This window comes from Brienomyrus brachyistius, chromosome 8 (assembly GCF_023856365.1).
Source record: "Brienomyrus brachyistius isolate T26 chromosome 8, BBRACH_0.4, whole genome shotgun sequence".
Taxonomy (NCBI): domain Eukaryota; kingdom Metazoa; phylum Chordata; class Actinopteri; order Osteoglossiformes; family Mormyridae; genus Brienomyrus; species Brienomyrus brachyistius.
In genome coordinates this window covers 8,823,549-8,835,069 of record NC_064540.1, presented here as the reverse complement: position 1 = coordinate 8,835,069, position 11,521 = coordinate 8,823,549, and positions in this window count along the sequence as shown.

Below are 11,521 nucleotides of genomic sequence, written 5' to 3'. Positions count from 1 at the left end.
GCAGCGCGGGGCGAATCCCAGGTGCTGCAGGCGAGACGAACAAAGCCCGATCGTCTACACCCGGCGTTAAAACATGCATCTCGTTAATGACCGTACAATTACAGTGAATCACACACCCCCGCACACCCCCCTCCCCAACCCATCTGCACGCAGCACGGAAAACAACCGCTAGCTGATTCCGTGCCCGGATGGTACAATTTTATCGCTCTTTAAAGGTGTGCCAAAGTTGTTGAGATGGAATGCTACTCGGGGCCAATGGTGCGGCTACAGCCGTGGAGCATGTGCACTCGCGAGAGGTCAGTGTGGGGGGGCGCTGTTTGGTGAGCCTTCGTCACATCACTCCCCCAGTGACCGACCTGCGGTGGATCCTGATTCCTGACAAGCAGAATTAGGCACGAACCCTGCCCCACGTGGAGCTCACGGCTAGATTGCATTTCATGCATCTCCTTTCCGCACTCCCCCCCCCCTGGTGAAAACATGGACCGGCCCCCCTCCGTTGATGCGGATCAATGTTAACGATTGGGAATAAAAAACACAGGCATAGCAGCAGATGCGGCCTGCCACTATTTTTGAAGAGCTCTCATGGTCCCTCTCACCCTCCACCGACGCATCATCTCCAGTCCCCTTCTCAAACCCCCGCATACGCTTCTATCCTGGAGCCAGCGACTAGTGGCTACTGAATATTAACTATGAAATTACAAAGGCTGCATTCTAATCGAGGTGACGAGGTCACCAGCTGTGATGGAAATCATAAATTAATACACCTGACATTAAATGAGACTCGCCTTCGGCTTGCAAAATTTCAGGTTTTCCCTTTTCTTCAGAAATGAAAGGTGATAAACGGAGGATAAAACGTTTTGTTTTATTAATGCAAAGGTCACTGGAATGGCATACTGACCAGACATCTCCCTTTCTTTAAATAATGTAGTCTGTTTCGCAAAACTGCCAGTGATAAAAGCAAGGAATTGGTCCCATATAAACTTAAACTTAGTCTGAACCCACTCTTAATGGAGGGAGGCTTTTCATGAAATATTCCTCTTACATTTGCATTTATTTTACTAGGCAGACATTTCGCTCCAAAGCCGCTTCCTAGCCAGTGCATGTGATCGGTGCATTAAAACAACAGGCAGAAAAAGCAGCGACGAACGCATGCGATCAGAAAGTGCAGTAAGTGCACCTCATACCATGCGAGATATTAGAATAGGGCCGTGATGTGGGAATAAAACACCATTAAATGCACAGCGCACCAATTCAGGCGGCATGGAGTGAGTCTGGTCAGTGATGATGCGTTAGGGTTAGTATAAGGAGTCACATCAGCCAGCGTGTGTTCAAGCACACGGGGAGCGTGGAAATGAGCTATGTGGGACTTTCAATGAGACTGAACCCCCCACCGCCAATAATCTTGGGTCTGGCCTGCAGATTTTGTTCTTTTGGCTGGGTGCAATTCACCTGTGCATATTCATTTCTTAGATGGGCTGGCCCCCCATCCTGGGTTGTTCCCTGCCTCGTGCCCATTGCTTCCAGGATAGGCTCCGAACTCCCCACGACCCAATAGGATAAGCGGTTTGGAAAATGGATGAATGGATGGATATTCATTTCTTAATCCTTTACCTGTTAACACTTGACAGGGTGACAGGGCACAAATAATACAGTATTATGCTATTACTTTAGTATTAATTAACCACAAACTAAGTTTTAGTTAAATAGCAAATCTCATGTTAATTCATCATCAGTGAATCGTGATGCAGTTGATCTTAAGCAGTTACTCTATTTGTCAGTATATCTATTAATTGTGTACACCTTTGTGAACTACTGAAGGAACTCATGATAATGCTGATCTCATGTCTGTTCATCATTAATGAATCATGACGTATCATTCATCTCAAGCAGTTAGTATATTTGTTAGTAAGTCTGTTAATTCTGTAAAACTTTGTGTACTACTGAGGGAACTAGTAAGGAGCTACTATCTTTTATCTCAAGTAGCAACTATATTTATTCATGATTTGTTCATAATTTGAACTTCAGTTTTATTTGTGCCCAGTCAAGTAAAGTGTTACCATTTATCTTATATCTTGAAATTCACTGACTTTGTCTGACTGAAATACAGATAAACCCCAGTAGTCACTGCCTAATTACACCGTGACTCTTTCAGCAGATTGCATGTAGCACATTTCAGGAGCTATTTATATGTCTGACATGTTTCTTGTGCTTACAGACAAAGACAACACCCAAGGTCCTCCACGAATCTCGAAGGAAGCTCTCTCTCTCTCCTTCTCCCCCCTCGCTCTTCCCCTCTCTCTCCCTCTTCCCCTTCTTTCTCTCTCCCTCTCTCCCTTCTTCTCTCTCTCCCTCCTTCTCTCACTCCCTCTCCCGAAGGCTCGTATGCTAATAAATACCTACGGCACTAACACAAACATGCTCTCTGTTTTGAAAAATATTTCACTTAATTATAATACTGGGTGAAAAAAAAAAACAAAAGAAAAATAAATTCCACACTGTGGAAAAAAGCAGCTCATCCCGATGTTAAGGGTGCCCCCCCCCCCCCCCCACAAACTTGCCTGTGGCAATTTTGCTAAACAAATAAACACGCAGTGCGTTTCTTAATTTCCAATTACCGTTAACACCTTAATGGAACACTACAATTTCTTACATTCTGTATTAAATGCATTAAATCCAAGAGTAGTTCCATCAATTTATGAACGTGTGAATCGACCTGCTTACCCCTCCCCCCCCCCACTCTGAGATGCAAGTGGTCCATTCCCAAATATACATTAACAGATCCTACTCTGTTTGTTTGGCCGATGCTTTTACCGAGGGCACCTACAGTTGCTTTCCTTCTTTATACATATGGGTACATTTAGTGGAGCGATTCAGGTTAAGTGCTTTGCTCCGGATTCCGGAAGCCCAGGAAGGTCTCACTTTCAGAGCGCCTGTCGACTGAGGGACTCGCACTGCTCGGTCCATTCATAAAAAGCACTGACGAGGCTCTTCTGGGTGGTCTCAGCGTACAATACAGAGGATCTGCTTTGTTTTATCACATCGCAGAGGCATTTCAAGCATAATTACAGCCTTGGATTTAGAACTTTTCTTGGACCCACATGGTGACTTATGTACCATCTCAGTGCCTTAGTGATTTACTGCCATTTAAATGATGTCATTATACATATAATACAGTTCTCATGCTTTAGCTGGACTCAGCTTGAGAGGAGGTCTGAGCTGAAATGGGCTGGTATTCTTACTAGTCAGCTAACTTTTTGTGCGAAAGTGCTTAAGAATGAGGTCTCAACTATTATATATTCAACAGAGTGCATTTATTTCACAGGCGCCTCTGTTCGAAGTGACATACAATTGAGAAACCAGAGTCAGTCAGTTCCTGGATGGAGGTTAGGGGCCATGCATGGGGCCCAATGGTGGCATCACTCTGCTGACCAAGGGATTGGAACCAGGAACCTTCATGATTACAGACACAGCATCCAGACCCACTGAGTCACTATGGGAGAAATGTGTTTAGTTCCTTTTTTGAATTATGGCTTATATTTGTCGTTTTATTACAAAGTGGCTCAGGGAGAAACACTAAGGCTTCACCCTTCTAAGCTTGTGGGTTTAATTCTCCACCCACTGGTTCTGCGAAGTGCTTTGGGTCTCTTCCGAAGTGCTATATAATTGTAACATTCATCTGCAGATGTGCAGATTAGCTGAATTGGTGTCTCTAAATAACCCATTGTTTGTGCAGGCCCCAGTGCTTACTGGGATAGGAACCAACACTATGCTGAGGTTCTACAATATGGAAGCCCCTACAGGGCGTGACATTTAACAAAGAGCCTCCGGAGATTAGGAGCTGTGCTGCGATGGTCGACACCTATACGTCTCAAACTCCCAGCCCGCTGATAACATAACAGGTTTGCAAACTCTCATCACCAGCAGCGGGGCGTGCACAGGCAGCAGAGTCAAAGGGAGATGCATTTTATGAGGGGGGTGGGGCTTACAGGGCGATGTTTGAAGGAAGCTCTACGAAAGGCCCACAGATCTCCAGGGCCGGGGGGCCGGGGGGCCGGTGCTGTGTTGAGTCAGCTTCCCTACTGTGTCTCTGAGGCAAACTGACTGCACTGTAACAATAAACTTGCTGGTGTGTGAAGCAGCTGGAACTCGCTCAGTAGCCAATCAGGTGTGAGGACAAGGAAGCAGATCAAATAAAAGGGCGTCAGGGACACAACAGACAGTGTTTCTGCATGGTGTCCTGGGCAGTCGCCTGATTAGATAAACTCCAGATCAGACCGTTAACAAAGTATCCCGCGGCTGACTGGCATCCTGCCTTGTGCCCCGTACTTCCTGGGACAGGCTTCTGGGTCACTTGACCCCCATACCTAATAAGCAAACGGAGGGAAGGATTAATGAAGTGTGCCTCAACGATTTATCTGGCTGAGACGCCTGCAAATCGGGAGGCGACAGATCAACAAAGCAATCCTGACAGGAAGAGCAGGGGGTAAGTCACGCCCCTCCTGTTGGACACAGACTAAACGTCTCAGAGAAGCACGCATGCACATACATGGACCCACTGCCCCCAAATCCGGCCGACGAGGCGGGCCTGTGACTCACCCCCCCCTCCGACGGGCCCCATGCCAGACCCCCACTGTAACAAAGCATCTTGCCTGCCCACATGAAAGGGGCAGGGCTGCCCTCTGGCCTGCATCGAAACCATCGCAGGATGGGCTGCCTCATGCAACACCCAGCCCCGCTGACAAAGGCATGCACAGTCTTGGACGAAAACAGCAATACGTGAACAAAAGTGCTTTTATCAAGCCACAGCAGGAAAAAAACACACACAAACATGTTTTTTTCCCCTGTCACAAGAGCTTGCAGTTTTTAGCCGGGTACCCAAAGAGGGTTTCAGTTTGTCCAGCTTCTCTCAGCTGGCTCCCAGCCACCGCCACAGAGACTATTTAAGACGACGGGCGAAAACTGTCTGCAATTTAATATCTCTGGGTCTCCAGTGCGGAGGCTGGCACGTGACAAGCACGCAGTGAACACGCCAAACCAGGCTTTCGTCATTTCGCCAAGATGTTATGACAGCCAACTCCAACGGCACTTCGACGGCACTCGACTCAAAGCAGAATAATCAAGAAAAACCGCCGGTCCAATCCGAATCAAACACTTAACTATGCTCCTCAGCTGGGTCAGCACCCCTTAGGGTGTGCTTCGGACCCCAGACCCACAGGAGGCCAAGAGAAAGTGGGTTTCAAGCTCCCAACTGACCTCCCCGTAGAGCCAGTCATGAGTGATAAATAACATCAGTAGCAGCGTCTTGCCATCGCCAACGACAACATCGCCCCCTGTGCTCAGGCAGGAAGAAGCACGCTGATCATGTGACCAGGTGAGCGCCGGTTCAGCCAGAGAAACATTCCTTATAATACGACTCAATAAAGAAAGACGTTGGAGCGTCTTTCAAAATGACAGGGTAGTAAACGTTTCTTCAGGGACAAAGCAAGTGATACACAACGTCCAAGAAAATGGGTGACATGTTTTAGTGTTGAAGGGAGGATGACCCTTTATGCAAAGTATATACAGTAACCAAAAGCTTTGACTGTGTAAACCACAAGGAGCTGAGAATATGTTTTACCGGCGTATAAATAATCAGTAGAAAAAACATTTAAAAATTACTAAATAAACAAATGCAGCAGACTAACCTGTCTGGAAATGGTGCCAACACCATGGAACAAGGGTAATGAAGTCCTAATATTACGGGTGGCCGGAAGAAATAGGAGAGGGGGGTCAGTTTGGATAAGCTGGCTTACTGGTGAATATCATTGCGGTTCAAAGGGAATTATGTCACAACATTTAACTGTTGTGTTATGCTGCAAACATGAATATTTATTTAAGTCGGGATAAACTGCCACGTGGGCATTTAATTTCTAAGCCAGGGTAGTTTATTCCACTGCTTAAGTGGAGATTTTTGAGGAAAGCTGAGTGTTGTTTTTGTAAACTGTTTCATATTTATAACAGCCCTGCATGTACTTAACAGGCCCACCGCCTGAAGATTGTTCTGTAAATATCATAATAAAAATGGCCAGATCTGTTACACTGCCACAGTCTGGGAGGCTGCAGAGAATCTCTGCAAGCAGGAAGCATTTACAAACATCGTCTTGATGCTATTAGGCTAATGTTTTGCATTTGTGGTCTGAGGAAAATAAAAAACATAAAAGCTTGAAGCAATGCTGAGAAGCTCACAAAAAGACGTGTCCACCGCCATCCAACCCTCCCCCCCCAGGCCACTATGATAACCCCCCCCACACACACACACACACACACACAGTGGTGTCCTGCTGTGGGGACCTGCTGCATCTGCACCCTGAAGTGCCACTCCAGGGATCCGAAGGCTACGTGCTTCACTTACCCCATTCACTCTCCAGTTCACCCCATATGGTGTCAGCCAAGAGCCCAAAGCATGATGGTATGGGATGTACCATCTCCAGTCTTGGAGGGTTTTATCCTTAAACGGACGTTCCCCAGTCGGCGTATGTCATGCCGTTTCAACCTTACACAGGCATGTGTCAGCCTTAACCGCCTTACACAGGCATGCCCCAGTCCATGCTCTCTGTGTTGTTACAGCCTTAAACAGGTGTGCTCCAGTGCGCCTTCAGTGTGACAGTGTGCTCCAGTGCGCCTTCAGCGTGACAGTGTGCTCCAGTGCACCTTCAGCGTGACAGTGTGCTCCAGTGCGCCTTCAGCGTGACAGTGTGCTCCAGTGCGCCTTCAGTGTGACAGTGTGCCCCAGTGCACCTTCAGCGTGACAGTGTGCTCCAGTGCGCCTTCAGTGTGACAGTGTGCCCCAGTGCACATTCTGCACGCTTTTTCAGCCTTACAAAGGTGTGCCCCATTTTCCGTTCACTGTGCTGTTGGAGGCGCCACTGTCTATTACTTTGTTGCCAGGTGGATTATGGAATAAAACATGTGCAGACGCCCCTGTGTATTCTCACAGCTGGGTGGAATCCTTCAGCGAATGCTGTGGTAATCGAAGTGTGTGTGTGTGTGTGTGTGGGGGGGGGGGGGGGGGGGGACCTTTGAAGGTTTAAATTAAAAGCAGAATTTGCAAAGCAGATGTGGGAGGATGCTGAAGCTTTTGAATATTGGGGACTAGCTGAGCCCCCCCCCCCCCAAGATATAGTCACTGCCAGTTCCAGAGTCCCATCCATCGCCCCTGATTTCATTTACACAGAAGTGATATGGGGGGGCTGGGTGGCATTGTGGGTCATATTAAAATATGGCTGAGATTGGAGCATACATCTTATCTCTTGGTTCCTGAGCAGTATGCAGTATAAAATGCTGATGGGGTGATGATGGGCTTGTTCCTGCTTTTGACCAGAAGCCCTGATAGTTGCACAAAGCAATGTCTGTGCCGTGTGAAATCCATCAAGCCACATCACGAGGTAGCAGGCAGAGTGGCTGCTGCATTTTATAAGATATTTATTAATTAACATATTACATTCACGTGATGTAATACATTTAGTTTCAAAGCCAATCAATTGAGAAACAAACTGAAAGTATTTTTTTAGGTTTCTGCCGGTCGGTGACTGGGTGTGACTGTTAGAATAAGCATTAACATGTGGACATAAATAACCACTTCTTAGGGACTTGAGCTTCCACAAAATTATGTGGCGGTAACTTTAAAAAGCTTATTTCTCAAGAGTTAGTATTTCGACAAATGGCAGCATTATTATGTGATTGATGACGGAGGCTTTCAAACATACAGTGGGTTGGACTGACCATGCACCACCAATCAGTTCTCACTGGGTGACTAAGAGCTCCCTTCACTGAGGCAGAGCAGAAAGATACACACAAGTATCAACATTTGAATAAGTTCCTCCGATGCTATTTAAATAAGAACACTGGCTAGTCGGACACGGGCTAGACATGCTACCAATAGTTTGAGGAATATAGTAAAGAGAAAGGACATATGGGACGTTAGTCCACCCTGACAAAATCTCACCATGGTGGTAAAAACGTGATGCAGTGCCCTTCTTGGTCTGTTTTGCATATTCATTATAGAACCTGCGTGTTCTACGTGGGCCCCGCCCCTCCTGATTTGGTTCCACATGACTTCCTGCTGTTTCATTGGTTGTGAGACTTCACGGTGATTGGCCGTGGCATGCAGAGGCGGGATCCCTGCACACTGGACCTAAATGGGCCCTTACGCTGCGCTGCATTTGGATCCCATTGCCAGGATCGATCCTGTCCACGTCAGTCACCTCTAATTGCAGCCAGCTTAGGTCTAGCCATGCCAAAAAGTCCCGTTTCAGAGCATAGAAGACGAAGGGTAGAGATGGTCAGAGTTAGTCATAGGGCTGACTAATATCCCATCTTTATTTACCCGCGTACCTCGTGCTGCTGCGTTTTAAGGCACTGCCATGCTCTTCCTAAGCTACCCATAAACGTATATATGTTTCAAATTTACCGGACAGAACAGCATCTTCTTTATCCGAACCGAGCAGGCCTTCGGCAGATGCTGTGAAAACAGGCATCTGTTCAGCCAGCATGGGCTGCAAGCCTTGAGCAAACATAGCAGCAGACGCAGCCCAATGCTTGTGGTGCATTGGACATGGAGCTGGTGCCGCTCACACGCCACTGCCGAGCTCTAATGCTACCACGGGCCGCCAGTGCCGCTACCGAACTGTAACGCTACCACGGGCCGGCAATGCCGCTACCGAGCTCTAACGCTACCACGGGCCGCCAATGCCGCTACGGAACTGTAACGCTACCACGGGCCGGCAATGCCGCTACCGAACTGTAACGCTACCACGGGCCGGCAATGCCGCTACCGAACTGTAACGCTACCACGGGCCGGCAATGCCGCTACCGAGCTCTAATGCTACCACGGGCCGCCAATGCCGCTACCGAACTGTAACGCTACCACGGGCCGGCAATGCCGCTACCGAACTGTAACGCTACCACGGGCCGGCAATGCCGCTACCGAACTGTAACGCTACCACGGGCCGGCAATGCCGCTACCGAGCTCTAACGTTACCACGGGCCGGCAATGCCGCTACCGAACTGTAACGCTACCACGGGCCGGCAATGCCGCTACCGAGCTCTAACGCTACCACGGGCCGCCAATGCCGCTACCGAGCTCTAACGTTACCACGGGCCGGCAATGCCGCTACCGAACTGTAACGCTACCACGGGCCGGCAATGCCGCTACCGAGCTCTAACGCTACCACGGGCCGGCAATGCCGCTACCGAGCTCTAATGTTACCACGGGCCGCCAATGCCGCTACCGAGCTCTAACGCTACCACGGGCCGCCAATGCCGCTACCGAGCTCTAACGCTACTACGGGCCGCCAATGCCGCTACCGAGCAGTAACGCTACCACGGGCCGGCAATGCCGCTACCGAGCTCTAACGCTACCACCGGCCGCCAATGCCGCTACGGAGCTCTAACGCTACTACGGGCCGCCAATGCCGCTACCGAGCAGTAACGCTACCACCGGCCTCCAATGCCGCTACCGAGCTCTAACACTACCACGGGCCGCCAATACCGCTTCCAAACGGCGGCGTAAGACCAAAGCCAATGGCAAGCTCTAATTTCACTGTGGCCTGCCAATGTCGCTGCCGGACTCTAAAGCTGCCGCAGGCTTGCAATGCCGCTGCAAGCCGCCAACACTGGGGGCTGTGCCTCCAAACATCCTCTTCCACACTGCTCCATTTTCCTTTGCCCTGTGGGATGCCCTGTTCTCGCTGCAGGATATGGACAAATAAACATGGCCGATTTAACAAAGTGGCACTGAAGCGCAGGATTACGGTCAGGGCTGGCCAGTGGGGCTGCGCTCTTAACGACATGCTTCTGACCTCTTTGTCTGCCCAGGAACTAGCTCTAGGCATTTCACTCATGGGTTAATTGAGGTATATTTAGGAGCGGAGAAGAAATTACTGAAGAAATACTCAAGCCTCCTCCACATATTTGTCCTTATAATGACATTAATTTATCATGCCGGGTTTTGTCGGCTGTGGCAGAGCAGCAGAATGTGCTGGTAGGACAGTATAGGGGGGCTGAAGGGGGGGAGGGCTACAGAGGGAGCACGTAGGAAGGGGCCCCTTGTCTACATGGATTCTGGTTTCCCGCTATGGTCTGCGTGTGGCTGCAAAGTGAGAAAGGGCGATGTTTGTTTGCCCCAAGATGGCAGACCAGGGGGCAGGATCATCTCAAAGGTGGGGGTGGTCAAATTCCAGTGTATTAAGGGGCTGCACCCTTTAGGTCACCATTTAAAGACTTCTGTAATGGAGGTGTCGAGGAAGCACTCTTTGTCTGATAGTCGCTCGCTGCTGTCGGACTGACAGAAGTCCAATTTCGTTAAGCTCTTTCAGTCACCTTTCGATTTTCCGTCACATTTATCAGCGTTTATAATCTTAGCTCAAAATTTTTCAATGCAATTCAATACGTGCGGCTTCACAATTCAGGGCTCTAGCGTAAAAAGTGCAAAATGGAAAAATGTCAGATATCTTGCACTTTAATCGAAGGTAAGCGCCTCTAGACTTTCATCAGGGAATCTGCTGAGAAACTAAGTGCCAAAAAATCATTAGTGTAGGAAATTCCAGTTTGACAAAATAGTTTTAATGAGTTAATGAACAGAAAGAAAGGACTTTTGTTTTGTGATCTCCAGAGGGCTAGGGGGATAGGCACACTGACTCTCGAAGTAAAGTTGATCAAAACCACCTGAGGGGCAACTGCCAACTTTCTGGGTGGTTCTCGATCTACTGTGTCTAGTATAACTTGTATCTGCGAAGGCCTGCGATACACATGAGGCCTGTACTTTGAAGACATGGATGACTTGGTTCTGAGCATCAAATAACAATGTATGATTCAAAACCAGCATCAGGACCAGCGGTGACATTGCAGTTATGTGACAGTAGGGACAAAACAGTTGTGAGGTCTTGCTTTACCCCAGAGCTAACATGCTGTACAAGGGTAGAAACGTTAAAAATTTTACAACTTTAAGGCTCTGTATAAGAATGTGAGTGAAGTGAATAATTTGTCACAAGACCTATGAGCAATCAGTGAAAACATAGAGTCAGTTTTCAGCAATTAAAGAGGGTGTATAGACATCTGTGGTCTCTGTGAGTCACTCACAGGGGTCCACAGCTTAGTCGTCGTCCTCTGAAGGTATTGCTGCTTTGTGGTTCTCTGTTCCACAAATCTGTGACAGATATTTTGAAAATGCATCTATGCATCATGCCAGCTTTATGTTGCTGTGAGGAAAGAAAAATCCCACTGCACAGTTATGACATTCTATGACATTCGTCTTCTGGTCGTTCCTGAAATTGTTAAAAAAAAAAAAAAAAACCTCGAAAACGACATGAAAATGATGAGCTGTTTGAATCCCGTACTTCATTATTCTGAATCACATGCCATGGAATGTGTGAGTACATTGGGGTCTGTTTGGTCTTAAAGGTGCACCGTGGGGGGGGGGGGGGGGGGGGGGTGGTTTGGAGCTGGGGGAGCACACATAGCTATGACAGAAAAAAAAAACACA